Source organism: Triturus cristatus, chromosome 4_2 (assembly GCF_964204655.1).
Source record: "Triturus cristatus chromosome 4_2, aTriCri1.1, whole genome shotgun sequence".
NCBI classification, from domain to species: Eukaryota; Metazoa; Chordata; class Amphibia; order Caudata; family Salamandridae; genus Triturus; species Triturus cristatus.
In genome coordinates this window covers 379,471,620-379,497,172 of record NC_140586.1, presented here as the reverse complement: position 1 = coordinate 379,497,172, position 25,553 = coordinate 379,471,620, and the positions used below count along the sequence as shown (strand labels likewise).

Sequence of the window (25,553 nt, the reverse complement as noted above, 5' to 3'; positions counted from 1 at the left end):
CTGAGCCCCACCAGTGTTTGCCACACACACATGCCTCTCGCATCTCGTGTTTTCTTCCAGATTTGGCCCGTGTTCTCTTTGCCTTTCAGCACTCAGCTTTCCCGTAACCACCATTTAACTAACATCCTGCCACACTCATTCCATTTTCATCCTCGCTTTCACTTTCATGCCCGTGTTCTCTTTGCCTTTCAGCACACAGCTTCTCCGTAGCCACCATTTAAGGACCATCCTGCCACACTCATTCCATTTTCATCCTCGCTTTCACTTTCATGCCCGTGTTCTCTTTGCCTTTCAGCACACAGCTTCTCCGTAGCCACCATTTAACGACCATCCTGCCGTAAACACCATTTAACTACCATCCTTTTAGTTAAAATAAAACAATTGCCTCTAAGGGTTTAAGAAACCATAGAAATACAAGGCAAGGCAGCAACAGAACGCTCTGAACCCCACCAGTGTTTGCCACACACACATGCCTCTCGCCTATCTCTCCCCCGCCCTCCCCCCTCCGTGTTTTCTTGCAGCTTTGCCCAGATCTGAGTCTCAAACAACCAAAATAATAAGTTTGCCCTGCACGCTTTCTGCGCTTACAAAGTTAACATATGCCGCGCTCATTCCCTTTTCATCCTTCTAAGGTCGATAACATTAGCTCCATTAATTCTGCGTCTAAGGATTTAAATACCCATATGTTTTCTTGCAACTTTAGGCACTTCACACACACAGCCCCACTGCTCACACACACCGGCATCAAGGCAGCAACAGAATGCTCTGAGCCCCACCAGTGTTTGCCACACACACATGCCTCTCGCATCTCGTGTTTTCTTCCAGCTTTGGCCCATGTTCTCTTTGCCTTTCAGCACTCAGCTTCCCCGTAACCACCATTTAACTAACATCCTGCCACACTCATTCCATTTTCATCCTCGCTTTCACTTTCATGCCCGTGTTCTCTTTGCCTTTCAGCACACAGCTTCTCCGTAGCCACCATTTAACAACCATCCTGCCACACTCATTCCATTTTCATCCTCGCTTTCACTTTCATGCCCGTGTTCTCTTTGCCTTTCAGCACACAGCTTCTCCGTAGCCACCATTTAACGACCATCCTGACGTAAACACCATTTAACTACCATCCTTTTAGTTAAAATAAAAGAATTGCCTCCAAGGGTTTAAGGAACTGTAGAAATACAAGGCAAGGCAACATACACTCCGAATGCCACTCAGAGCCACATAATTACATGCCACATAACTACAATGCACTCAATACAACGGACACTCCAAAAACCAATCAGTGCCACATAGTTACACACCACATAATTACACAGTGCTCAATGCCACATACACTTCAAATACCACTCAGCGCCACATAATTACACACCACATAATTACACTACACTCAATGCCACATGCACTCCAAATAACACTCAGTGCCAATTAATTACAATGCAAACAATGCAAGATACACTCAAAATAACACTCAATACCACATAATTACACGCCACTAAAATCAACATACACTCCACACAAAACCACTCAGTGCCACATAATTATATTCTACATAATTACACTCTATCTATCTATTGCCCTCACTATCTATCTATCTATCTATCTATCTATCTATTGCACTCAATCTATCTATCTATCGCATCACCACAGCATCACTTAGCACCACCACAGCATCACTCAAGGGCACCACTACATTACTATGCGCTACCACAGCATCAATTAACGCCACAGCATCACTCGACACCACCACAACATCACTCACCGCCACCACAGTATCAATCTGTACAACCATTCAACAACAACTGGCTCTAATATGTTCTCTCAATATTTAGGCTTTATTACAAATGGCACCAAAAAAATGATAATATTTAACTTCTGTTCTTGGATTTTAGGCGCCATTAAATACACTAAACCTAATCTTCACAAGAGTTATTAACAAAAGTTTAAACGATTGCCATTATAATTTACATTAACTTTTATTTAAGTATTAATTATTTGCAAAAATTAAAAGCCATTGTTATTTGTAATATCAATACATCTAAGTCACGTAAATACAACACATATTGCATTACAAATGCTATAGGTGTCACATTTGCAACAGTTAAAACTATTGACATTGTACATGAGAAAGCTAGTAATTTCAATATTTTCAATACCAACACATAAATAAAAAATTTGTTAATTTACAATACAAAAAGCTCAAACTTTCCTAATGTGAGACCTATTGCATTGCAAATGCTTGTTTACTAAAGACATTGTAACGGTTTTCTCCATAGCGGTTGTCACTAAATGGAACTCCCTGTCAATACTACCACCTAGAATCAAATCTGTCTAAGTTTGGGACGCTTGAAGAGGTGGCTGTTTCCAACTAACAACGAGTGGAGCAGTCTTTCTGTTATGCTTGTGCTCTTCTTTATTGCGATTGCCATGTCCTCATTCTACTTTCTCCTCCTCGCATCCCTTTTAAAGTGTCCCTTTTAAAGTGTCCTTTCTCCCTTCTTGATATTATCCACCCGTTCTGCAAGGCCCTTTAATGATCTCTCTTTGCTGTTTTGTTCCACTATTGGGTATTTAGGCAGCACCTGCTGCTTTTCTGTCCGGGAGGATATAGGGATGCCCAATAATATACCTCCACAAATCCTGAAACCAGTTTTTGTCTCTTCCACCATCACAAAATCCAGATCCCAGAAAAATGTTCTAACTAACTTTCATGCAGTTTTTTCTTGACACTTACTGCCAGGCATGTTTTGTTGGCCCTTGCATCAATATTGTACACTGCAAGTATCTTTGGTGGACTCTTTTTCCCTTTTTGTCCATGGATGGAGGGATTTGATTTACTATTTGACCACCATCATTCTGATTGACCGTCTTTTTCTGTTCCTACATCAGACATGTTTACCTGATGTAAAGTTGGTAAGGTAGCAACCCTCTGAGCTCAACCCAGAAATAACTGAATCAACTGTCTACAAACTCTGTACCCGCCTCTTTGCTCTAGAATGCACAGGCTTTACATTTGTGGAAAACTCTCTGAATTCTCCCTCACTCTGAATACCCATTGTGCCTTTCAATCAATCAGGGGTTTGTAAAGCGTGGTTACTCACCCGTGAGGGTCTCAAGGCGTTAGGGGCGGGTTGCTGATCCATCTGGGTGTGGAGGTTCAGTCAAAGAGCCAGGTCTTGAAGTCCTTCCTGAACTGGGTCAGAAACGCGGATTGCCTGAGGTGGAGAGACTGGTTGTTCTAGGTCTTGGCAGCGAGATAGGAGAAGGATCTTCTTCCTCCTTGTGGATCCGTGGGACGGAGGCCAGAGCAAGTTAGGTGGAGCAGAGTTGTCTGGCGGTTTTGTGGATAACGAGGCTGTGGTTCAGATAATTTGGTCCTGCATCATGAAGAGCCTTGTAGGCATGTGTGAGGAGCTTGAAGGTGATTCTCTTGTTGAAAGGGAGCCAGTGGAGTTGTCTGAGATCTTGTGTCATGTGGCTGCAGAGAGGGATGTCGAGGACCAGTCTGGTTGCTGCGTTTTGGATGTTCTGTAGTTTCCTGAGCTGTTTCTGGGTGATGCCGGCTTAGAGTGAGTTGTCGTAGTCAAATCTACTGATGATGAGTGTGTGAGTGACCATCTTTCTGGGTTCTGTAGGAAGTCATCTGAATGTCTTTTGAAAGCAAGAGGAGTGTGTGGAAACAGAATGAGGATACTGCGTTGATTTGGCGATTCATTGAGAGCGAGGAGTCCAGTATGATGCCATGGTTGCATGCATGGTCTGTTGGGTAGGGAGGAGTTCCTACTGTGGCAGGCCACCAGGCGTCATCCCAGGCTTAGGAGGTGGGTCCCAGGGTGAGTACTTCGGTCTTATCCGAGTGGAGCTTGATGCAGCTGTCTTGCATTCAGGTAGCAACTGCCTTCATACTGTTGTGAAAGTTGATTCTGGCAGCTGTGGCTTCTTTGGTGAGTGAGATGATCAGGTGGGTGTCGTTGGCGTAGGAGATGATGTTGAGTCCGGGGCTTCTAACGATGGCTGCGAGGGGAGCCATGTAGATGTTGAAGAGGGTGGAGCTCATAGAGGTGCCCTGGGGCACTCCGCAGCTGATCTCTGTAAGTTGTGAGAGGAGCGGGGTAGCCTGACTCACTGTGTTCGGCCGGTCAGGAAGGAGTGGACCCAGTCCAGTGCCTTGTCGTGGATCCAGGCGTCGTGGAGTCTCATGATTAGGGTGTGGTGGGAGACGGTGTCGAAGGTGGCTGAGAGGTCCAATAGGATGAGGGCTGTGGTTTCGCCCTGATCGAGGAGGGAACGGATGTCGTCGGTGGCAGCGAGGAGTGTGGTCTCTGTGCTGTGGTTGCTTCAGAAACTGGATTGGGAGGTGTCCAGGACGTGGTTCTCTTCGATGAACTTGGAGAGTTGAGCATTGATGGCCTTCTCAATAACCTTGGCTGGGAAGCGGAGGAGGGAGATGGGTCTGAAGTTCTTGAGGCCTGTCGTGTCTGAGGATGGCTTCTTCAGCAGGGGGTTGAACTCTGCTTATTTCCAAAAGTCAGGGAAGGTGAGGGTTTCGATGGAGCAGTTGATGGTATGGCAAGTCTGGGGGGTGTTTGCGGCGGCTGCTCTGCGGAAGATGTGGTATGGGCAAGGATCCATCGAGCTCCTGAGTGGATGCTCTTCATGGTTATGAGTGTGTCATCTGTGGTGAGCGGAGTCCATTTGAGTACGATCTGTTGGGGTTCGGCGTGGTTGCATGCTATGGTGGTAGGCATAATGGTGGGGTCTTGGGTGTCGAAGCTGTCGTAGATCTGCCTGATCTTGTGGTGGAAGAAGGCGCTGAGTTTGTTGCAGAGGTCTTGGGAGGGTGGGACGTCTGTGGTCTCCCTGGCGAGCTCCTTGACGATGGCGAAGAGTTCTTTGCAGTTGAGCGCATTGGTGTTCATTCTTTCTTGGAATGCCTTTCTACCTCTTCCACCTGTTTACCTTTTTTGCATTCTCATTAGTTTCCGAGTGCCGGCCTGCTCTTTTTCATTGTGCCTGTGGTATCTGTTGGTACAGATCCCCTGCCTATCACACCACTTACGTTAGTATCCAATTGGGGTGAGGCCCATTATGTCAGATTTTGTTGAGGGTGACTGTCGCCTATTGTGCTGCTTCTTTGTGGCTCATTTCCTGTTTTTGTCTGAACGCAATTGCACTCACAAACCATTGATCAGATACCAATACCTAAGATGGGGGTATATCTGATTCACCTAGTAAGACGCATCCCCTTTAGAATTGCTCGGGGTGCCTCAGGGTTTTCAGGAGACTGGTATACTGCCACTAGATCCTGAGTTAATCCCTGCTTTCCTCTAAAATCAGAGAGCAATCATGTTTACCAGAGCTTCAGCCCAGAACCCCGTTGAAGGGGAGGGGGGAAAAGCTGGTCTGGACTTGTGAGGTGGTACAACTTGAGAACTCAAAAGTGTCAGGGTAATGTTCCTCTATGACGCACACAGCATCCAGAATAGAAGAACACATGATAAGTATAGTGAATGATAAACAACAGGTAAATACAGAAGGTCTCAGTAGAGCTGTCAAGGAATTCCTTACCCGTCTCCTCATAGTTGGAAGCGTTGACGAGCCCAAGGAATACTAGGAACCAACCTTTATCACAGAGGAGGCGAGGTGTGAACCACACCAAGAGGAATCTGACAGTGGTCCAGAGTATGACTGCGTTCTCCCCCAATGAATTCCCAAATCGGAAACATGTTTTTTGTAAAGTGGAATCTGTCCTGTTAAGGGATATAGGCTGCTTTTAGAAATAATGTTTCCCATTTGGAAATGCAAATGCTGGGATACAGGGGTACTTTACCTTGCAGGCCACCATCTGTGTTTGCAGCTTATTGCAAGGAGTTGCAAAGGACAACCTGTCTAAGACAGGCCGTTTTGAAACCTCTCCAAATCGACATTTTGTAAAACATCCTAATAGTACATATAGGCCACAGTACAAAGTGGCAGGCAAGTCGGAAATAGGTGGTGCACATTGTACTCACTGCTTGCAACCTAACTGAAGTGGATCGCCCCTGTTGGCTTGCAACTGAAATTTTGGATTGTTAAGGAGAAGTCTATCCAGCATTTGCCACAGACATAAAGAATGGGGCTTTTAGTGAAGAAGAGTGAGATGGCATCTGCTGAGGCTGTCTCTGTATTGGATGTGCCAGAGCACAGTGCAACAACTCAGGAGCAACATGAATGAGAAATTCTGAAGCGTCAAGCACCAGCAAGTGAAGAAGGGATTGAGTCCTCTTTAGAGTGAGTGTATCAGGATCACTTTTTATTTGCTCGTTCATTAGATCCTTCAGGCCCAGGGCTAGTATTTAACTCTCGTATTTGTAAGGAGATAACATTTTTACCCCAAAACAGATACCGATATGTTTTAGCAGTGCTTAATTTGATCAAATATCAAGTGCGTGGCCCAAAAAATTCGTAGGATCCCGAAGCTGGCACTGCCAAATGTCTTGCTTGCCAGAAAATAAACTGCCTAGTCACGAGTCCAACTTGTGCCTCTTTCTACCATGACCCTGCACTTCGTCTCTCTATCAAACTCTTGCATTTCCTTTTTCATCTCCCTTTTTAGGTCTCACCTGAGCCAGTGCGCATGCGCTGCTCTTCGAGGCTTTTAGTAAGGGCTTTAAACTCTGAACACACGCTTGTGTGTGTGTTATTTTTTTTGTTCACAGCTATTGGCCTTTGCGTGCGTCTTTCTAAGAAAGACAGCATGCAATTCAGCAAGGCGGGTGCATGTCCCACCTTTGCATCCGCCCACGGCTTGTGAGAGCGAGCATCAGCGCCATCTGTTTCCAATTATCGCGCCCGTGTTCGCGTTAATTGGAAACCGATGGCGCATGCGCTGACCCTGGCTTTTTACAGCGCGCGCGCGCACCACTACCGGGCTTGTTATATTTATCCGTGTCTCAGAGGATAGATAATTCGACCACAAAAGGACATGCCCTCAAATACTACCTCAACAAATTTAACTCTAAAATTCCTTCCACAGATCCCCACCATCACTGGTGCTTGGTGTCCTAAAATGTAGTGTGATGTAAACAAGCGCTTGAACAACTTCTACAGAGGTGGTCAGTCAATAGGCTGTTACAGGGTTGGCGTTCTTCGTGTACGAAATGCTTTGTAATAGGTTCGGTTTGGGAAACACTGCCACTATCGACCTGTCAGATCTGCACCTCTCATGCTCAGATTCTTGGCTTTTGAGTGTTAAGCTCAGGTACGTGTTACTGCAGCCATTATAGACAATCTCTGTCTACAACCAATGGTAAAGTTGTGATCATTCACCTCACTGGACTCTGAGGCGGATGTTTAAAGACGTCAGCTTGTTATCCAGAACTACAGCCCCCAGGCACTCGAGAATGCTGAGGGTTGGCCTGTTGAGGCTTGATGGCCCGTGGTTTAACATCACACCCAATACAATCGGAGCTGCACTCTCTCTTTCATTGTGTCACTTTCTGGCTCCACGTTTAATCAAACACAACCACCACACAGTACTTTCCCTTGACAAGGGGCGCAGGGGTGACCCCAACTATTGAGAGGTGCCCCCACTCTTCAGGGGTCCCCATGCAGGCTAATGCATATCTGCGTGGTACGGGAGACGCGAGGGCCCCTCATCAAATCTGCAGGGGCCCCATCATTTTGCGTTACGCCAGTGGGCTGGACTCACTGTCATGTAAAGCGGTATCTGTCACCTTTTCTACCTCTCTTTGCACTCCTGTCAGGGTGGGACGACATTTAGTGGACCCAAATAAGTCATTCCTAACACCCCTCAACTCTCTCCTTGAACGTCACGAGTTAAGTAAAACTGTGCAAACATGTATCCGCCAAATGATCTTCGCATTCCCATGCCTGTGCACTGAGCTATTCTACATGTTCAGTGCGCCCTCAAAATCTCATGCGCGCCGATGCATGACAACCCCCACCTTTACGACAACCCCAGACCAAGCCGACAGCAAAACATACATGAGCGACCCACCCCGGGCTGTCTCTAATCAGAGAATATTCCAGCACTGCGAAGTCACGGCAGTGGCCAAAGCGCTCTAAAGGCAACAGCAAAAACATGGACACAAATTAATATTTACCGCCAGTACAGGTGGCATGAATACACATACGAACATGTCGACACTTAAGAAAATCTGATACAAAAACAGTCAAGTTTTGGGGAATAACAGAACCGATACACTGTATGGTAAGCCCAAAGGATGTGTGTAAACTTGTGAGTAAACCGAGAACTTGTTAGCTCAGCCTAAAGTAAGGGCACATTTTTTTCTATTTATATACAGAACTTTTTTCTGGTGGAGTAAGCATGGTAATTTCTTTCCACTTGAGTACACATGCCGTAAATCTTTTGAAGGGAAAGCGTTCTGGACCTGAACTCAAAAGGGAGAGAGAAGCCCGGGAGCTCGCGTTACAGACGGAGGAAAGCAGCGTCCCACGAGAACTGGGGAAGACAAAGCGGCCACCGGCCCCGGATCACGAACAATTCAGAGCTCGTTACCTGCTTTAGGCTTCCTCCGGGATGCAAACACTGAAAGGTTCTTAAGTGTCGAAAAAAGGCGAAATTACCCCACTTCCTAGCGTTACTTTCCACACACACTTAAGTTATGTTTGGGACACTCATTTGTGAGTGAGTCTCTGTGCGTGACAAATGTGCATAAAAAAGTCTGGGTTCATTTAAGACCCATGCACTCACGCACTGACAAGGCCACGCACCGCCCCCCACCCGCCTTCCTTTAGATTTCCCTCAACCCTCGACAATTGAACATTCGTGCGTTCTCTCCCCTGGGAAAGTTTGCATTGCGCATAGCAACAGACAATGCCTAGGAGTAGGACATACATACACGTCGGAAAAATCTACACGTTTTCTTCGGTGAACTTTTTATGGATTATATTTAACCCAAAATAAATGTGCATGAAGCAGTCTAATGTATGCAGATAATTGACAAGAAAGCTTGGAATACAGCAATGTAGCGGTCGTGCCATTTTTAGCACGACTTTGCATAGCTAAGCATTTATCAAAGATAATGAGCAAGTAGAGACACGTTTTGCCCAAATTGTCTGTCGTTCTACAACCAGTGCTTGAAATGATAAAATAGAAGTGCAGGTACTCTGTAGCCGAGTACCTTCTTGTTTTCTGAGAGGTGCCGGTTCTCCCCAATTAAAAGTATTATGTCGGTTTTGAAAAGTACCAGTACTCTTCCTCTCAAAATAAAAAAGTGCTGGGACTCCGTACCGGGCAGTACCGGCCCATTTAAAGCACTGTCTACAACCTTAAGCAAACTGTACTGACTAGGCTTAATACCTCTGGGCATCTCTGAGGACAGGGCTGGACTGGTAACCCAAACCAGCTCTGGCAATTTCCCCCTGCTGCTCTGGTTACTGGAGGCCGATATGGCAGCAACGCTGCAAAACCAGCCCCCAATAAAACAAGCATTGGCATAGCCAATAGGTCTCGCCTTCGGGACCTTATAAATGTTTAATTATCCAGCACAATATCCTTGGTGCAACAACATCAACTGTTGCGTGGCTAAACACTTATAAGTTCCCAAAGGCGAGACCTATTGGCTATGCCAATGCTTGTTTTTCTTTGTAACTGCTTTCCTATCTTTCCATTACTCACTTTCTGCCATATGGTCGATTCTCAGAGCCTCCTTAGGAGTGCCCTGTATGATACCGATATGTGCTGTAACTTCTGTTTAGAAGTATGAGTAGTGGGGATTTTATCACACTAGGTAAATAAAAGTTATGGTAAAATCCGCATCCGGGATACATTTCTGAAGGCCAAACCTGCCAAAACACACTGGAAATATATGCCTGGAGAATACGGGGAGGTACTGGGTGCAGTAAACCCCAAAATTCAGATATATGTCCCATTTTGATGGCAAAACTTGTAATAGTTACCACACATAATAAAATGCACTTTTAGATCAGATTTTATTGTGAGCGAAAATTAATGCACTGGACACTGGGAGTGCACATAACGAGGTCTTAAGAGAAAAATAATCTTGGCTGCCAGGCTAGCTCTTTCTTGAGCCAAATAATACTTGTGGGAGCCCCAGAGTGCTGTTTTTTTTTGTTGCATTTTTTTTATAGCACAAACTCGGCCGAAAGGCATTGGAGCTCTTTACATGAGCACCAGATTACATTACACAAGGTCAAATGTTGTGTTTTTAATGCGTGAGGAGGTGCCCAGAATCACAGAATGTGGAGGCAAACCTGATTCCCCAGTTCCAAGGTGGGCCGCCCTGTCCTAAGGGCCAGAGCTGCCGACTTTGGAGATGGAGAACCACGTTCGAGTCTCGGCGTCGGCTCAACAGCCTGTGATTCTGGGCAAATCACGTAATCTCTGCGTGCCTACAAACAACATGAATGTGTCCTTGTGTAATGTAACTGGTGTTTATGTAAATGGTCGAGTTCTTTCTATATAAAACTGCAAAAATAGAAAAAATAAAAACACATCCCATCCACCTCCCCCCCCCCCCCCTAGGTGACAACACTAAATCCTTTTGTACGGGACCTAATAGGGAAATTCCCAAATATGGGCAATGTGGTAAATTCTGAAGAAGCAGGAATACAAAAACAGCGTACGCTTATTTCACAGGTGAGAATATGCCTCAATTAGAAATTAAACGTACTCCCTCCAAACGGGCAATAATCAACGATTCTCTACATTACCTTATTTGTTGTGATGATGAGTGCGTTATTAAACATGCCTGAACTTTAAATATCGTTCCAAGGGAGCAGACGGGTGATACTGCGTCATGCAATTCAATAAACTATATGTTGGTGAATCGTAATAAAAATCACGTCACACATCCATAACAAGGGCCCAGAGTGTGCGAGACGCATTGTGCTGTCGGACCACCGCACACATGTGGTGGCGGTCTGCCTCTCAGTCAGAGGAATGTTGATGAAGACGGATTGCTCAGTCTTAAGGATTGCCAAACAAAATCCAATATAGCAACATAGCAATATTTAATTCGACACAGTGCATCATGCAGTCTCCGCGGCGGCCGGGGTCTTGGCGAAACTAGCACAAGGTAATACATGGCAGAGATCAGTCATTTCGATACAACTTTGAAAGATGGAGAGCGGAAATGAAGGCGGATTTGAGCACTAACTCCCTTTTGAAAGAGGGCAAGTGGTGGAGTCTGGGATAGCTGAGGGCTGCTGATTGGCTGCATGTCCTTCCCCCGTGATGACGTGAAACAGATCCGAGCGACCTCTGAATTGTACGTTATTTCATGCACTGTGGCTCCAATACCTCATTTCACTTTTCAAGAGGAAATAATAAGGTCTGAGAGGCAAATTAAATAGACCTTGAACTCCAGCTGTAAGCTATCTTGAGTAGGCAGGTTGGGTTATAGCGCAACATCTGTTAACCATGCTTCCCCTACTCCCAGCTGAAATCAAAGCTATCAGAGGGCTTAATCTCACTTGGGTGGCAGAGGATTATTGGACAGCATGTGAATCCTACAGGTCTTTCGCAACTCACCGCAGAGCTGGCTGCAACTCATAACCCAATGTCATTCTAGCATATGGATCCTGGTCATAAGCAATATGCTACATAGGACGTCAGGTCTTCCTCAGGAGAATCCACCGTGGCAGGGGATATGAAGAGCAAGCCTCTCTTGCAGCAGAAAAGGTGCAGTCCAGCCTAAAGTTGACACAAAGCATAGTACCCCCAAGGGCACCCCGCTTCCCCCCTCCCCCAAATTAGGTTACCCAAAGAAGACACAAGAAACAGTTGTAACTGGGTAACAAATGCTGCAGGATTTATTACATAATTCCAGGATATGTAATAGGTGGGTTATCTTACGGGCGATCCAAGGGCAGGCGGCCATCTACTTCACCTGCCCCGCCTGATGAGCCGGGCAGCACGGGAACGACCCGCAAGTGCTGCCCCCCAAGTGATTCTTTTTTCGATCACGTGCCGTTGAGATTCTACTCACACCCCCCCTCTCGGGGCGGAGCGTCGCATAGCAAGCCCCCGGTTGTTCAGGCCCACAACCGCCCACAGGCCTAGCGGGGCGCCGACCGGCTTCCGGGACCTCTCTGGAGGCTCCTCGTTTTGGCTCAGGCACCACGTGGTGCCGCGCAGAGGTACCCTTTGTACCGGCCTGCTTCCAGATCGCCCTGTAACTCCGCCACAGCCCTGGAGGCGGCTAACCGTCGCAGCCAGGGCCCCCCACCAACCTAGCTCTTTACCTGCACCCTCTATTCACCAATGCTTCGCTTAAATCCAATAAAACAGATCCATGCCTCTTTGGGAGAGGTGTACTCCATCCAAGTCGAAGTACCCCTTTACATTCCCCCGGATCATCTCATGGCGAATAAAGCCCAAACCCCTTTGGGCGGGACTCAAACCCTGTGAGATCCCTTATAACCACAGGCCCAAGACATACCAGTGAGCTATAGCTCCTGGATTGTAGATGGCCCCATCTATGTCCCCAATCCCTAGACGCTATCCCAATCGGATGGGGTCTGTTGAAATAGAGGGGCCTGTGAAGATGTGCGATAACTATTCGCCCCCCAGCGGGAAGGTTACACCTATTCACAATCCTGGGCCTGCCCGCTTTGACTATTATGACGAGAAGGGTTACTTAACATTTGTACAGTCCCCTCAGATAGTTAACCTGGGGCACAGGAGTGCACCTCACTGCCAGCGCGTGACCATGGGCAAGGGGCGACTCTTGCCCCTGCCCACCATCCCTTATACCTTATAGGGAGTGGGGAGGGGTGACCGGGGCCCCGGGGCCACTAAGGCGCCGACCGCCGAGTGGCCCCCTGCGGGGGCCGCGGTCAGCGGCAATCCTTCAGTACATGAAGGAAACCACAAACAGATGCCGAGACCCTCAGCTCAACACAGGCTTACAGGATTGCTCCCCCTTCCCTGTGTTGATGTGCCATGTGTTCTCTGTGATCCAGTTTCGAGATTTTCGAATCTAATTCACTGTGCATGCGCCTAAGCTTTCGGAGATGTCCCGCCCTGTTCTGCTGAGCTGGAATGTCATTTTCAATGTGGTGTAGTTCCTCCTCTGCAGTCAATAATTCCCTATGCAGAGTCTGCTTCACCCCATGTAGTGTTAAAGCAATGGCCCGGCCTGACCTCTTTGTAAGCATCCCATTCTAAGCCCCTGGTCATGGCGGAGCCAGTGTTTACTTCGACATACTGTGTAATGCATGTCGCTATGGTGTCACGGAATGAAGCCGTGTGCAGCCTCCAGGTCAGACGTTTTGCTCTCTCCCTACCCCAGTAGCAGCGGCAATAGTCGGAGATGGTATGTTCCAAGTATTCTACCTTCAAAGTGCACTGACATACTGCTTCACATCAAAGGAAGAGGTCCAGTCATGTGTGTACGTCTTGTACCCGGTAGTAAAATTAGTACTTGTTAGAAATGGGGGTCTCTATTTGGCAGAGGTAGGTACCAAATAGGGACCTTTGCTTCTAGTCAGGGTAAGGGGGATACACTTCTAAAATAACCCCTGCTCACCCCCTTGGTAGCTTGGCAAGAGCAGACAAGCTTATCTCGGAGGCAGAGTGTAAAGCATTTGTGAACACATACTGTAATACAGTGAAAACACTACAAATGGACACCACACCAGTTGAGAAAAATAAGTCATCTTTATCTAAACAAAACAAGACCAAACGACACAAATCCACAATACAGTATTAAAAATAAGGCTTTCAAATGGTAGAAATAGTTCAGTTCAATGCAAGTTGTAAATGCAACACTTTTCTAACAAAGTACCTTGGATGCGTCAACCAAAACAAACAAAATGGCTGTAGGGAAGGTGATGCATCGGTTCCTTACTGCAGCGCAGGGGAGGTGATGTGTGGATTCCTTACTGCGTGGGGAGTTGATGCATCTGTTTCTTACTGCAGCCCCCAACAATGCAACAGTCTTGTCACCTTGATGCAATGCGTTGATACGGTACGATTCGTGGTTTCATGCAGCCGCACAGAAGGCTTGCGTCGGAATCTGTGCGGCGATCTCGGACATCGGAGATCGTTACACCTGATGCGTCGTGCGGCGATTTCTCGAGCCGCAGCAGGCGCTGCAACAGTTTCTTCATTGATGCATCGGAAACAGGTACGGATGCGTCACACTTCTTCGATGTTGCATCGATTTTCCAGCTCCCAGTGACAGACAGTCTCCAATGGTCCTAAACAGCAGCAGACACCTCTTTGCAGGTTGGAATTCCCAGCAAGGAAATTCAGGGGAGCTGGTGGTGAAATCTGTGTGTCCCTGAGACTTCAGAACAGGAGGCAAGCTCAGTTTCAAGCCCTCGGAGATCTTTCTCAAGATGACAAAGCAAACAGCAAAGTCCTTTTCTCCTTTTCTTGGTAGCAAGCAGCCACTGCAGGCCAACCCAAGACAGCAAACAGCACAGGGGCAGTATTCCTCCTCAGCTTATCCGGCTCTTCTCTTTGGCAAAGGTTTCTCTTGATTCCCAGAAGTGATCTAAAAGTCTGGGGTCTGTGCCCCACTTTTTATACACACAAATCCTTTGTTCTCTGAAGGCAGATAGTGTCTGTACCCAGCCAAAACCAGTTCTGCCCTTACTGGTGCCGCTTCCTGGCAGGAGGTGGAGACATCATTGTTGAAGGTAGACCAGGCCCATTCAGGTGATAAGGAAACCTACTCCCCCTACTCTAAATGCAGCCCAGGTCTATTCAGCCCAGCCCTGACTCATTAGACTTCTGGAGCCGCAGACTCTCTCCAGCCCCTATCATCCAAAAGCCAGACATGCAATACACAAACATAGCAGAGGCACTCTAGATGGTTAGGCAAGAAAATACCTACTTTCTAAAAGTGGTATTTTCAAACACAGAATGTAAAAATCACCCTCACTAAAAGATGCATTTTAACATTCTGAGTTTAGGCATACTAAACTTTATTTTTCTACCTTGTTCCCAGGGCCAGTTCTGTTTATAAGATGTTATAAACAAACTCCCCATTCTGTCCCATGGGAACAGATAGCCTTGCAATAGTGAAAAACGAAATTGGCAGTATTTCATTATCAGGACATGCCACACACATCATGTCCTACCTTTTAAATACAATGCACCCTGCCCACAGGGGTACCTTGGGCCTACCTTAGAGTTGACTAATATGTAGAAAAGGGAAGGTTTAGGGACTGGCAAGTGTGTGAACTTGCCAGGTCGACATGGCAGTCCCAGACTGCACACAGGCTCTGCAATGGCAGGCCTGAGTCACATTTTACAAGCTGTTCTGTGGGTGGCACAATCAGTGCTGCCAGCCCACCAGCAGCATTTGATTTACAGGCCCTGGGCACACATAGCACAATGTACTAGGGTCTGACAAGTACATCAAATAAGCCAATCATGGAATTACTAATCCATAACATCAATTTACAAAGGGAGCACTTGCACTTTGGCACTGAACAGCAGTGGCAAAGTGACCCAGGCATCTAGACCAGCAATACGTAGTCCAACACACAGCAAAAACATAAGAGGCAAAAGCAAAAAATGGAACGGAGACCCATGCCAATGGTGCCAGGTCTAACAGTACTCTCTGGTATTCGGGTGCCTCAATCACCACACATCATCTAATCTCATGTTATCTATCTAATGTAGAAAATGCTGTGTCACTGTGCGGCTCAGTGCTATGCCCACTGGGGGAGTGGATCTATCTAGTTCAATGTCCGGCACACAGTTATAATCACCTGCCTATCTAGTCAGTGTCTGTGGGTTACATATAAGAATGAGCGTTAAGTGGCCTAAGAAATCAGGGTGGTTTACATTACGTGTATATATCGCTATTAGTGTGAGTGGGTCCCCTTCCAACAATCCCTCTAGGACTACAAATATGAATACTTTGTTTATTCTGTGTGAGAGCTCCAGGTAGAGGACCTCCGGTGATATCCAGTTCAGTACTCGCCAGGAGAAGCCCGAAAAGGCTGTGCCATATATATTCATCCTCCGACATGTTTGCTTTTTGCACTGTTCCATGGCCACCAGGTGTGTTTCCTGTAACACTGCTAAGTGAATTGGATGACGTATATGGGGTGTGTACACTGCATCGTATCGGAGAAACAAGCTCCCTAAACGCCCCCTAAAGTTCTATAGTGCTGTATGCCTCATAGTGTGAATTTCAATTTGCTTGGCCAGCTGACAATGTCAAACCAACATCTATGTAAGTAAACATCAATTAACATCTTGTCCATGCCCAGAGAGGGGAATGGTAAAGTCTGCACTGCTCCCTGGTCTGTCGAACCCCTTAGCCATTAATAGGATCCCGGATCCCTCAGCTTCCAACTGCTCAGTCTAAGACCGCATCAAAAGGGCCTGTGTCCACCTGCTGGTGCTTCGTAACAGGGCCAGCCCCTTGGTCTCTCCATCCTCTGACATGCCAGATCTGTTTGTGCCAGTCTCAGTGTCTGAGCCATTATCTAGCGACAGGGCAGTGAAGGAATTCCTGCTGTGAAATTAGACCTCTTTCACCACCCGTGGCCTTTCCTTGGCTGCTTGTCCATTGGTTGGTTGATTCGGGGGGTTGTGGTTGCGTTGTTTTTTTGATTTCTGCATCTCCCTGCACCCTTTTTTTGGTCGGCACCATTGTTGATCCTTCCTCCTGTCGCAAGTATCCAGGACTAGGCATCTGATAGAAGTGTGTTGTCTAAACCTCCACCCCTCGCAGTCTGGTGGGAAAGCATAGTGTGTATTTGAGGCACATCTGTCGTAACTGCTGCTTGACTCCTGTGTTGTAACTGTGCCATTGTTGCACCTCCGCTGTATAGTCTGGGTAGGCAGTTACCGTGGCACCCTCACTGTGCCATGGTCCTTTGACCCTGAATGCTTACAAGATTAAGTCTCTATAATTCAAGAAGCATGCAATAACTGGGTGGGGGGCCGCTCCAGGTTGTGCGGGCCAACCTGGAGTCTAGTGGACCCTCTCGATGGAGAAGAATTTGGGGACCCTCCCTACCAGGACTGTGACCATTAGCTATTGTTTGAGAAACAATTCCATATTTGGGCCCTCAATCCTTTCCATCATGGCCTTCCTTCAACGTCTTCCACTCTTATTTGTAGTTGCTTGATGTCAGCCTTCATAAGTTGTATCTCAGATTGCACCTCCTACAGGGTAGGATGCATCTCTGTAAGAGCAGATTCCGTGTCGTCAACCCTCTTTGATAATTTCTGAAAGTCAGCTCTCAAGAGGGTCACTTCCAGCGACACCTTGTCAATTTTGGTCTTCAGCCTTCCTTTGGTGTCTTATAACGCCTGAAGTATTCTTTAAAACTGCTCTGTGTGGTTTCCTAGAGTAGTTTCCAGATGATTCAAGGCGTCCCTTCTCTGTGATGGCATATCCATTTAGTCCAATATTTATTTGGTGTCTGACTGTGGTGGCCTGGACTGCTTTGGTTTCACCATCCTGGCATGCAGGTAAGTATTGCTGTGTTAGGCCTCACTACAGCAAGTGTTGGGTCTCCGTAGTACCCTCTCCCTTGCATCCTGGTGCCCCCGAAGGTGCCATCAGTCAGCTCCCCACTCTGTTCTGCTCGCCTCAGGGGAGAAAGTCCGGGTAGTCGGGAGGGCCAAGAAGGGCCCAAATGTCTGTTGTCCTTCACAGCACTTCCACATGCATCACCTGCGAAGGGGCTATGCCCCATCCACCTCTCCTCCACTCCGGAAGTTGGCGCTGGTTATGCACACTAGTGGGCCCACACAAAATGGGGGGCAGCAGGACACCACACCAGGAGCAAGGCAGGGGGCCCCAGATCCACAGCGATCCTTCCGGCCAACCGCAAGCTGAAGCCCATGCCACCTCTCTCCCACAATCAGCCGCTCTTGGGGATCCACCTGTGTTGTCAGACATGATCCTCCACAGCCCGTAGTGTATCCTCAGTCCACAGATATGCAGTCACTCATGCTGCTGCTGTGCACCAACATTGGTCCTCTCTCGGCCAGCACCTCAGCTTCCATAAGGAACACGCGCCGCAGTATCACTCCTGGGAACCTTCTGGCAGTCACCCCCAATGGGGTCTGTATCATCACTGTCCGGCCAGAACGCTCCTCCATCTGCGGCGGTTAGTCTTTTGCCGCAGAACTCGCCAATTCCTCAGCGTCTTGGAGGTGCTGCAACTCCCACCTGCCTCATAGCCGCAGTCACCATCAGGCCCAGGTTCCCTAGGCACAGCAAGGCAGCCCCGCAATCACCAATAGGTGCTCAGGAACCCCCTGCCGCTTTGTAGGAAGCCAATCAAAGAGGGGTAGGGGGCCTCCGGGATACCAGATAAAGGGTGATGTAGGATATATGCGGGATTCTCAGAGTTCAGTAATGCACATCTGCACTTGCATCCATCTTGGCCACAGACCCCTACAGCACATACCTTACCACTGTAATCTATCTTAACATGAAGTTTGCGCGTGACTAATAAAGTGAGTCTGATTAGCTCAACTACTGTATTTCTGCTTGTTGTCAATTCTATGGAGTAGTTTGTAAAAATGATGGCTCTAAACTAGATCATAGACTGACTGTTACTGCTTCTGCCCCTCATGACTCCACCATACCTGTCTATTCCCCTTGACTGCTGTCACTACCAAACCACACTCCATGAATTTGAAGATATTTTTCCATTTCCACCAACACACATATTTGCCAACCTGTAGAAAATATTGTTTAACTTTGTTCTCTCGAGTAAAATGTTCAGCCTTTCCATCTAAACTGTAGTTTGGTGTATCTCGACTTTAGCCTTGCTGTATATAGGATAAATGTTATTCAACCTACACATAACTAAATGTTGTTTAGCATATATATATATATATATATACACACACACACACACACACAACACACACACATGCGATAATTTTCTTTTTTAGAAGTGAATGCTACTTAGTGTATATGTGATTATGAAAAATGGCGTGCAGTCTAGCTATATATATATATATATATATATATCGCCACAACTCGCCCACAATCCGTATGTTGGAAAGACGAGGCGAACCCAGATTCTGTGAATGAAGATTTTATTTCGTGCCCAGCACCGCCGCCATTACGCGTTTCAGCTCTACACGAGCCTTGATCACATGATACACCACATGATTGTCATTACACCTTTTAAGGAGACAGTACACTAAAAGGGACGGCTGATTCTGCCGCGTCATAGTAATAGACATAAAAAACATCTTTTACTGATGTATCGCAGTTCCCTTAATAACTGTATAAATACATGTTTGTTATTATTGAAAATACAGTTTTTTGTGTAATGTAAACATAGTACTACTTGTGCAAAATACTGCTAAGTGCAAAAACGTGCAAGTGTTATGGTCTGAATACCAAAACGCAATACATGGTCAAATGAGATATGAATAAATAAATAAATATATAAATATATTCATTAAAAATTCACATATGGTTAAAAGACAGGATTTTTTAAAAAAACAGGGTTTAAATAAACACTCATATTTTTATATATAAAAAAATCCTAATGCATAAAATAGTGGTTTTGAAAAAACCATCTATATATAACCTTATTGACACATGATTGAAGACAAGCTACATTGTTGTATAGTTGGTATCCATAATGGATAATTACACGTAGCAAAACACCAGTAGCACATTAAAATTGGAATCTACCCGATGTCATCTTTAAAAGGTGTAGGGTAACCTAAAAGTGCAAAATTGTGCAATAAATAACATAAATCATAAAATTGTATGTGTAAAGTAAAGAAAGTCTTAAGTTTATCATAGGTTAAAAAAGAACACAGAGAAGGGGGAGCGCTAGTGATTCAGTGGTCAATAGACAGCAGGATTGAATGTCGATAAGAATTAATATTCACAGGTGAGTATAAAAATCCTCACTGAAGTTCAAACCGTTTGGGATCTTACTGTCTAATTGGATTATGTATCGTGTTTCAAGTTTCCTTAATAAAGAATCACGATTACCACCTCTCCTTAGAGGAGGGACTGAGTCAATCAAAAAATATTTAAGTTCACTAGATCTCCTAGAATGCATTTCATCAAAATGACGGGCTACTGGGTAACTGGAATCACCATGGTTGATGGCTTGAATATGCTGCAGAATTCTTTTATGTGCTTGTAGTTTTGTACTGCCCACGTAGCGTAAGCCACATGGGCATTCCAGTACATAAATAACAAATTCTGTTTTGCAAGTGAGTTTTTTATCAATTCTAGTCATCCTCTCACTCCATGGTGTGGTGTATTCAGATTTGTTAATCCCATGTTTGCAAGCCTTGCAACTAGCACACTTAATGAAACCTTTGCTAGCTGATAACCACGATGTATTTTCTACCAATTCAGGGCTGCTACTGACCAATTGGTCCCTCATGGAGCGTGCCTTTCTAAAAGTCAAGTTGGGTGATCGACACAATGTGTCTCCCAAAATGGGGTCACTTTTGACCAACGCCCAATTTCTAGTTACAATTCTTCTTATAGTCTGCTGTTGTTGACTATATGTCAGAATTAGTCTAGGAGATTCTGAGGTGTTAGGGTCAATAATCTGATCCCTGGATGGTTTTTTGGTTAGAGCCTTAGTCCTGCCCTGATTATTGGCTTTAGATATAGCTGTATCTATCATTTTTGTGGTATATCCGCGATTCAAGAACCGTTCTCGGCATTCTGATTGTGCCTTGAAACAATCCAAATCAGTGGTACATATTCTTCTGATGCGCAGCATCTCCCCAAAGGGGATACTGTGAATCAGGTGTGCAGGGTGATGGCTAGTTGCATGTAGAAGGGAGTTTCCAGCAGTCATTTTCCTATGGAGTCTAGAATGTAGGTGGTTATCATAGACAAATAGCTCAACATCAAGGAAACAAATACTATTGCAACTTATTTGACCTGAAAATTCAAGATTCAAATCATTGCTGTTGATGTCATCAATAAATTGAAGAGCCCCTATCTCCGGGCCCTTCCAAATAATCAAAAGATCGTCAATATACCTGTACCAACGGATTATGTGGTTGTGAACAACCTCTTGAAACGATGCCATGAGGACCCGCTCCTCCCAAAGCCCCATATGCAAACAAGCATAGCTCGGGGAGAAACAGGCCCCCATCGCAACGCCTCTAATCTGCTGGTAGACAATTTTTTGAAATAAAAAATAGTTATTTTCTAGGCACATAGAGATAATTGACATCAGCATTTTGTTGTGTTCAGTAAAACAAATGGGGCGTTTGTTCAAGTAAAACTCTACAGCTTGGAGTCCGTCTCTATGGTTGATGCTAGTATATAGCGAAGAGACATCCAAAGAGATGAGCAGATAATCATCATGCCATACAATGTCCTCCAACTTGCGCAGGAGATCACCCGTATCTAAGATAAATGAAGGTAACTGTCTCATAAAATCCTGTAGAAAGAAATCAACATATTTACTTGCATTCTCTAAGATACTGTTGCGGGCTGATATGATTGGCCTCCCAGGTGGTATAAGGGCGTTTTTGTGTACCTTTGGTATAAAGTACAAGACTGGCATGACAGGGTTGTCATTTTTAAGAAACCGGAATTCATCCAATGTTAGTAGTCCCTTGCTTTTCCATGCCAGTAGATTTGAATAAAATACTTTCCAAAAGGCTTTGACCGTGATCATATCACTCCTTCTGTAACAATCAGTTACATTAAGTTGGTTAAGTGCCTCTGTCATGTACATACTGCGTGGCCAAAGAACGATGTTACCACCCTTGTCTGATTGTCGGATGATTATGTCCTTGTTGTCCTTGAGTTTTTTTACTAAACAATGATACTGGTTGTCTTGTGCAGTGTACTTCTTTTTGATGGACCCCTGCTTTTTATACAGACATTTCAGTTCCTGTGTGACCTTATCATGGAATAGGTCGATATTGTCCTTGATCATGATGGGGCAAAATGTTGATTTAGGTTTGAATGTTGTTAAAGCCCCAACATCCCGTCGCATTATTTCTTGGCTGAATGATGATATACGATCGCCAGACTCTTGTTGTAGATCGTATAAGTCCCGCATCAGATCACTATCACCCACTGTTAAGGCCTGTGTGTTGTTATCAGAAGCCCCAACAGGTCTGTTTTTTGCAGGTTGTAGTAAATGGAACTTACGCAGTTTCAATTTGCGTACAAATTTAAACATGTCAATACGACATTCTGCATAGTTGAAGTCACTCCTAGGACTAAAAGACAACCCCAAGGACAATATAGATCGCTCGTTGTTAGTTAGAGGAACGCTGGAGAGATTGACGATAGTTTGGTCATCCTTGTCAGTAATTACTTGCGCACCCATTGTTTCTTTGCCTTCCTGTTGTAGTGCTTTTTCCCTACGTTGTTTGCACTTCTTTCGTCTTTCCCCTCTTTTGAAGTTACGTCCGGACCGTCTTTGGCATCTTGAGCACGGGGGCGTAGGGTTTGTCTTCTGTCTTGGCGTAGACAGTCCAATTCCTGCCCCAGAGAAAATTTCTGAAACCCCGACCTCTGAGCCCTCGTGAGTTCATTGTCGGACTCGCTGTCAACAGCCGAGCTTAAGTCAGAGATTGAGGTTGAGGGAGCCGGGTCATTAGTTGCACTACTAGGGGCTGATACTGGTAGTGCTACCCTTTTGTTTCTTGCTTTCACGTTATCATATCTTTTGGCGAACGTGAATACCTGACCATGTTCGTAATCAAGCTTATCCCTCTGAAATTTATAAGTTTTCCTTTTCTTTATTATCTCTTCCTCTCGTGCAAGTCTGCCAATCATATCCTCTCTATATTTTGTAATGATGTCCGTCACCTCTATTTTATTAATCTCCATATTGAGCAAGTCAATCTCTTTCTGGATTCTTTCACGATCACTCTCTGCATATTTCACCAAGAGAATAACCAACCTTCGTGAAGATTCAAGATTGCACTCAGCCCATTCGGAAAGCATTTTAGGATCAGGGTTCTCATAGCTAGGGGCAAGCATTATACGAAGCCCCCTCGGTATGCGTCCTACTTCAAGATATCTACTGAGGGATTTGTGCTCCCACCATTTTGATTGTTCTGATTTCATCAGCTTCTCCAATTTTTTGAAAAGCTCTCGTACATTGTTGCTCTCATTAGGTGTATTGTGAGCCACAAATCTTGATACAGGTTCACTGCTTGGTGAGTCATTGAACATATCACAAGCCGCAGCCTCTCTGCTTCGTAGTGTATCAGCGGACATGGTGCAAACTTAACTGGGGCAAAATTTTGTTGTGCCTGGGGGTACGTGATTAAATATCACTTGCCTTTAAGCACCACACACTCCTTCACCGGACACTGCGTCAGCTCCTGGTACTGCTTGGCCTCCGGAGCCGGATTCGTCCGATTCCCTGCTCCTAGCTGCGTTACCGTCGGTGCTCCTGTTTCGCCGTCCGGGGGTGCCGCGGTTTCTCCTCGCTGAAGATTGTGTAAATCCCGCCAAAAGTCGGAATAATAGCTTCCTGCCGCTTGACCCAGAAATGAAGGAGGGGTTCGCCAATACCGATGAAGCCACTCGGTAAAATATCGCCACAACTCGCCCACAATCCGTATGTTGGAAAGACGAGGCGAACCCAGATTCTGTGAATGAAGATTTTATTTCGTGCCCAGCACCGCCGCCATTACGAGTTTCAGCTCTACACGAGCCTTGATCACATGATACACCACATGATTGTCATTACACCTTTTAAGGAGACAGTACACTAAAAGGGACGGCTGATTATGCCGCGTCATAGTAATAGACATAAAAAACATCTTTTACTGATGTATCGCAGTTCCCTTAACCCCTTCAGTGCCCATGACGAGCTGGACTCGTCATGGGCTGCGGTGGCGCTGTGCCCATGACGAGTCCAGCTCGTCATGAACTCCGCCCGCTAATACAAAGCGCGGCACTGGGCGGGGAAAGGGGCGGGCATGCAAGGGGTTAATAACTGTATAAATACATGTTTGTTATTATTGAAAATACAGTTTTTTGTGTAATGTAAACATAGTACTACTTGTGCAAAATACTGCTAAGTGCAAAAACGTGCAAGTGTTATGGTCTGAATACCAAAACGCAATACATGGTCAAATATATATATATATATATATATTATCTACTGGCGGTCGCCAGTAGATAGTTATAGTTTGGACCGTGTTTCCATAGGAAATCTCAAAATTCTATTTTGAATAACTTTGGCGCCGGTTGACAAATCCTCGCGAAATTTTCAAAACTAATTGGGCGCTCCGCTCAGCTCCTACCCTGAAAGTCTCGGGGTGATTCGTCAAGCGGGGGCTGAGAAAAAGGCGGGGTCCCAAAACGCGTTTTCCCCATGCATTTTTCCATAGGACCTTTAGACACAGCTACAGCCCGAACGGCTGAATAGAATTACTTGAAATTTGGCAGAGAGGTAGCCATAAGGTCAAGGAAGTGCCTTTTGTAGGTCTGGTGTAAATTTGTTCAGTAGTTCCTGAGAAAAAAGCATTTTAAGCAATATATATATCTGTAAGCGCGCTCCGTGCGCTTACGGTAAGCTTACCGTACGCGTACGGTGCCGTGCGCGAGCTCAATTCTGATTGGTGGTTACATGACTGTAAACATTCGAATCGGTCGAAATCAGAAAGTGTCGGCCGCCATTTTCTGTCTCTCGCACTCGCACTGAAAAACAAAGGTGGATAACGTGAAAAGGGGGCAACGAAGAGAGTTGCAGACCCCCTAGTGTTTGTCAGGGGGTCCACGAAGGAACCAAAAAGTACGAAAAATACATTTAATAATTTTAAAAAAAAATCGCGGAGTGCGCGTTCGGTAAGCTTACCGTACGCGCACGGCAAAAAAAAAAAATAAAAAAAATAAAAATAACAATCACATTTATTAAATAAATTGAAGGACCCGCAAGGGAGAAAAAAAAATTGTTACTGTGTAAAAAAAAGGCGAGGCGCGCACGGTATGAACTGCGCAACGTGGGGCTCGAGTGCCCACAGCGTGCGCACGGTGCGCGAAGCGCACCGTGCGCGCAGGGTGCGCGCACGGTGAAAAACCAGAAAAAAAAATAAAAAATAAATACATAACTTAGCATTTAAAAAACCGTACAAATTCACTGAAAAAACCATAGGTTTCACACACGTTATAGTTAGGAATTAGCATTTAAAAAACCTTGCAAATTCACTTAAAAAACCATAGGTTTCACACATGTTATAGTTAGCTGTACATTTCACTCGTAAAAAACCAATGAAATTCCACGTTATAGTTAGATCAGGTAACTATAACTTGCGCGACCGCAATCCACAATGTGTTATTTCAGATGTCATCATTGATGTGAAGAGTGATGTCACTGACCATGTCATGAGTGATGTAATATGTGACGTCATCAGCAGTTTATTGTGGGCGCGCAAGTTATAGTTACCTGATCTAACTATAACGTGGAATTTCATTGGTTTTTTACGAGTGAAATGTACAGCTAACTATAACATGTGTGAAACCTATGGTTTTTTAAGTGAATTTATATATATATATGTATATGTTTTGGCTTACTCTAACCAAATTTGTTTCTGGAATGTCTGTAGTTGTGTAAAAATTTGTTGAGACTAGCAGTTTTTTGTAGAATGATGCTCAGCG

The 25,553-nt window shown here is 45.5% G+C and overlaps 1 protein-coding gene across 4 annotated transcripts in view; it reads left to right on the top strand.

Moving 5' to 3' along the window:
• CRB1 (crumbs cell polarity complex component 1) overlaps nt 1–25,553 on the top strand; it is an 828,623-nt gene that overhangs the window by 566,464 nt on the left and 236,606 nt on the right. The gene's annotated exons all lie outside the window — the stretch shown is intronic.